At 38.5% G+C, this 5,635-nt stretch overlaps 1 long non-coding RNA gene across 1 annotated transcript; it reads right to left on the reverse strand.

Moving 5' to 3' along the window:
• Positions 1 to 2,863: 2,863 nt before the first annotated feature.
• Positions 2,864 to 4,825, reverse strand: LOC123255759. The gene is made up of 3 exons (XR_006506791.1): positions 4,710 to 4,825; positions 3,195 to 3,260; positions 2,864 to 3,052 (listed from the first exon to the last, which is right to left on the reverse strand). It is a non-coding gene; the product is annotated as an uncharacterized LOC123255759 (long non-coding RNA).
• Between the last annotated feature and the right edge of the window lie 810 nt (positions 4,826 to 5,635).

Here is a 5,635-nt window from a genome sequence, read left to right on the forward strand (position 1 = left end):
GATGGAATACTATTGTGCTAAAAGGAATAATAAACTGGAGAAGTTTCAGGCGAACTGGAGAGACCTCCGGGAACTGATGCAGAGCGAAAGGAGCAGAGCCAGAAGAACTCTATACACAGAGACTGACATTCTGTGGTAAAATCGAATGTAATGGACTTCTGTACCAGCAGCAATGCAATGACCCAGGACAATTCTGAGGGATTTATGGTAAAGATGCTGCCCACATTCAGAGGAGGGACTGCAGGAGAGGAAACATATAGGAAAAACAACTGCTTGAACGCATGGGTTGGGGTGGACATGATTGAGGGTGTGGACTCGAAACTACCACACCAATGCAACTACCAACAATTTGGAAATTGGTCTCGATCAAGGACACATGACAAAACTAGTGGAAATGCGCATGGGTAGGGGGGGTGCGGGGGGGGGGTTGAAGGGGAAAGTAGGAGCATGAATCATGTAACCATGTTAAAAATGAATATTAATAAATGTAAAAAAAATTAAAAAATTAAAAAATTAAAAAAAATTAAAAAAAATTGGGACATTAATGCATTGCTGGTGGAGTTGTGAACTGATCCAACAATTCTGGATGGCAATTTGGAACTATGCCCAAAGGACTATAAAAGACTGCCTGCCCTTTGATCCAGCCATACCATTGTTGGGTTTGTACCCCAAAGAGATCATAAATAAACAGACTTGTACGAAAATATTTATAGCTGTGTTTTTTGTGGTGGCAAAAAACTGGAAAAGGAGGGTATGCCCTTCAATGGGGAATGGCTGAACAAACTGTGGTATATGCGGGTGATGGAATATTATTGTGCTCAAAGGAATAATAAACTGGAGGAGTTCCAGGTGAACTGGAATGACCTCCGGGAACTGATGCAGAGCGAAAGGAGCAGAGCCAGAAGAACATTGTACACAGAGACTGATATACTGTGGTAAAATCTAATGTAATGGAATTCTGTACTAGCAGCAATGCAATGACCCAGGATAGCTCTGAGGGATTTATGGTAAAGAACGCTGCCCACATTCAGAGGAAGGACTGCAGGAGAGGAAACATATAAGAAAAACAACTGCTTGAACGCAAGGGTTGGGGTGGACATGATTGGGGATGTAGACTCGAAACTACCACACCAATGCAACTATCAACAATTTGGAAATAGGTCTTGATCAATGACACATGTTAAAACCAGTGGAAATGTGCATTGGCCATGGGTGGAGGGGGGCAGTGTGGGGGGTGAAGGGGAAAGTAGGAGCATGAATCATGTAACCATGTTAAAAATGAATATTAATAAATGTTTAAAAAAAAATCTTGTCTCAGACACTTCCCAGCTGTGTGACCCTGGGCAAGTCACTTAACCTCCATTTCCTAGCTAGCCCTTACCATTCTTCTGCCTTGGAACCAATATACAGCATTGATTCTAGAATAGAAGGTAATGTTTTTTTTTTAAACCCTTGTACTTCGGTGTATTGTTTCATAGGTGGAAGATTGGTAAGGGTGGGCAATGGGGGTCAAGTGACTTGCCCAGGGTCACACAGCTGGGAAGTGGCTGAGGCCGGGTTTGAACCTAGGACCTCCTGTCTCTCGGCCTGACTCTCAATCCACCGAGCTACCCAGCTGCCCCCAGGATTCAGTAGATCTGATGCATTTTCTAGGAGGAGTTTTATGGAGGGGAACATGGCCACACCGCTTCCTAATACTCTGTCACCTTGGCTCTGCCCAAAGCCAGTCATTACTGTTGTTCCATCGTTTTCAGCCCTGTCTCACTCTTCATGATCCCCTCTCAGGTTTTCTTGGCAAATATACCAGAGTCATTTGTTATCTCCTTCTCCAGATGATTTTACAGATGAAGAAAAAAAAGGCAAGTGGAATTAAGTGACTTTCCTAGGGTCATGCAGCTGGTAAGTATCTGAGGTCAGATTTGAACTTGGGTAAGATGAGTCTTCTTGACTCTAGCCCAGTACTCTAACTATTGCATCACCTGGATACCATGTTATTATTGTTATTAGGTGATGGTCACCTGGCCTCTAACCAGTTGATGACATCAAAGCCTTCCACACTGTTCCTGAGGAACTGTAGTAATGTTTATAAAGCTACATAGGGGTATTCTAATAAACATTTTTTAAATTTTTATTTTGAGTATTTTCCCATAGTTACATATTTCATGTTCTTTCCCTCTCCCCCAAACCCCCCTAACCCCGCTTAGCCAACACACAATTCCACTTGGTTTTACAGCTAATAAACATTTAAGAATCCGGTTAAGAGTTGAGGAAATGGAAATATATGCATATACACTTTTAAATCTCCTCTCGATTAGGTACACTTTCTTGCTAATTTCTGAAGTTTAAATCTTTAAACTGAAAATTTAACTCAGCAATGGCCCACCATAAATGTTTCTCTTAGCTGTCTGACTCTTCATGACCCTCTTTGGGGTTTTCTTCACAAGGATCCTGAAGTGGTTTGCCATTTTCTTCTCCAGCTCATTTAAGAAAATGAGGATGAGGAAACTTATCTTTTATCTTAGAACAGATTTTCAAGTATTGGTTTCAAGGCAAGAAAGTGGCAAGGGCTAGGCAACTGGGTTTAAATGACTTGTCCAGGGTCATATAGCTAGGAAGTGTCTGATGCTAGATTTGAACCTAGGATCTCTCATCTCCAAGTTTAGCACTCTATCCACTATGCCACCCAATTTTAAGAATTTAGTCAAGTCACTTCCATGTTACCAGTTTTTTAAAATTTATAAAATGAAAAGACTGGACTAAATGTTTTTTTAAACACTTTTTTATTTTAACCTTCTATATGATGCTAAAAAATAAGGAATTTTGACCATTTCTTAGCCTGTTGAAAATTTTATTGACGGTTTAACAAAACAGTAACAGGGTTCACACAAAATGAGAAATTTCTTTACCTCTGTCTTTATATAATTATCATGTACTTACTGAGGCTTAAAGCAGTTAACATTAGGATCAATATCAGCATATGTTCCGTTCCAAGACCAATACTGAACTTGGCCCTTTCCAGCTGTGAAATTGCAGTCCAAAAGCAACTGGGACCCTGAAACAACATTTAAATAATCTGTGATGCCTTCACTCAAATGTTCTTTAATACACTGACATGAGAGGAAAATGTGTGCACTTTATGAGATGGTTTTCAACTCATCACAAAGGACAAAAAAACAGATATTGGTAATACTCACCAAGTTCTACCTCCATTGTCTTGTTTTCAGGTGCCAGAATTGTTGGTACATATTTCTTTCCTGACCCTTAAGATAGATAAATAAAGGTGATTTTTCACAGTGATTTCTAAGTCTCCAATAAAATAGTAAGAGGAGGTTTCAGAGGATTACCTATCTCACCAAACTGGCTAGGTCACACCTGGCCAAGTAATCATCCAAGGCTCTAGACAGCGTAAGGTAGTTCACATGGGGTTAGGTGTACAAAAGGGATAGCGAATCTGCCCATACCTGCCTGTACCGAGATCACACCCCAAACTCCTGTGCTATTACTCAGCCAAACCACAACATTCTCAGGGCTCAGCCTCCCTTATGCTACTGAATTCATGGACATGACAACTCTTATGAGCACAGTTAATGTCTCAGGTGATGACAGACTAAGACCCTGGGTTTCAAGATCTTTAGTTTTACTCTTTCTCCAAAGGTGATTGCAATTTTATGCAAAGACAAGAGAGGAGACAAAGAAGAAAATAATAACCAAGAATTCCCTAGATGGAGAAGAAAAGAGTGGAGGTTCCTTAGGGCAAAGTTCTCTAAAGTGGGAACTAAAGACCCTTGGTGCGCTGAGACTTGAATCTCAAGGGGAGGAGGAGTAGGATAAGCCAGCTGGAAGCTGGAGAAATGGTGTATCAATATCTGGCATGAGAAATAAAGATGTCAGGATGCTTCAAACTGGCCGCCTCCTTTGAAGTCTGGAACAACACTTGCAATTCCGGTTATGCTATCCCAAAGAAGATAAAACTGAGCTTGAAGATTATCAGAGAAGAGCAAATAAAATTATTGACATGAGGGAGGGGTGAATAAATAAAGAAAAGTGAAAATAATTAAGACTTCTCAAGATAGCAAGGTGAAGACCGAGGGGAAAGGTATGATCTAATTTATGAAATCTTAAAAAGCATGGAAAGATTAATTATTCCTCCTATTTTCCCTCCTACTCCCTCCTATAGCATTCTTTTCTTATCCATTGTCTTCCCACATGATGAAATAGAGCCGACAAATACTCAAACTGGTGATCTTATGGTTGAGAGTTCCCTTAATATAGATTTTTTCTCCAAGACTTTTAGGAATCCTACAAATCCTTGCTGCTAGAATAACATCTATACTATACATATATATTATATCTGTGTAAGACATGAGATCTGGCTTTATTTCTTTTGAAATTTCTTTTGAAATAAAGGAAAGCAAAAGCTACAGTGCTTTGGGGCTGAAGAGCACTAAAACACCAGGTATTCTTGAAGACACAAAAGGGTCCTCTCTTCTCTTAGAATATAGTTAAATTTATTTCATGTGCTGATAAGCAGCAATGGACCTTTATGTGATAAACATCACATCATAGAAAATAAAGGAGAAAAAGTGTCTGGCTGTGTGACCAAGGGCCATGTCAATCTCCTCAAATATCATATTCTGTATTATCTGGACAACGAGATACTAAAACTATTTTATCTCTAAAGTGTTTTTCAAAAATTCTTTAACACTTACCCATAATACTTAGATGAATTGTCCGAGTAATGTTATAATGCTTCCCCACATAACTATAGGATATAAGGCAAGTATAGTGCCCCTGATCTGCTTTCTGTATATCATCCATGAAAAGATCTTTTTTTGTTCCATGAAATCTTGTGTCAAGAAGAGGTTTGCAATCCTAGACACAGAAAAATAAATCCCTTTACATATTAAGAAAAACAAGACTACACACGCACACACACACACACACACACACACCCCACAGCAATAACTTTAACCCCTGATCTCGCCACTCCCTGCTCAATTTGATCACCTTCCAATATTTACTGAATTTCCAGGAAATTAGATTCGCATGTTTGGGGAACTTATATGTACAGTGAGAAAGGATTTCTTTGCAAATTTATTTACTTAGTTCCTAACCAGCTTAGTGACAATAATGTTAATAGCTGCTTGTTTAAAGTCACTTCCTTCCTTTGTCATCTTTCTTTAGTGTATATTTCTTCCCTTCTATGAGATGATTTCAATCTTAACTTCCTACAGTCATGTCAATGTAGTAAACATTAAAAGCCCTCAAAGGAACTCAGCATATGTTATTTTAGGCTTTCCTTTTCCCAGGCAAGACTCTTAAGCTGCATATGCAAGGAAGCAAGTGAATTCAAGACCACAATTTGAGATAAAGTAAACAATGTACAACATAGCAAATTTACCAATTATAATATAAAACAATAATATAATAATAACAATATAATATAAAATTTAAAAATGTGCTACAAAAAAACAAAAACAAAAAAGTATGAGCCTAATGAGAAAAAGTTCAAATACTTCGATTGAATTCCCAAGTCGAAATTTTATGCTCCCATTTAATTTGAGTTTCCATAGAGATTTTCTCAGAAGTGTCATCCCATAGCACAATAATACTATAAATTAAATATATATAAATT

This window comes from Gracilinanus agilis, unplaced genomic scaffold, assembly GCF_016433145.1.
Source record: "Gracilinanus agilis isolate LMUSP501 unplaced genomic scaffold, AgileGrace unplaced_scaffold5150, whole genome shotgun sequence".
NCBI classification, from domain to species: Eukaryota; Metazoa; Chordata; class Mammalia; order Didelphimorphia; family Didelphidae; genus Gracilinanus; species Gracilinanus agilis.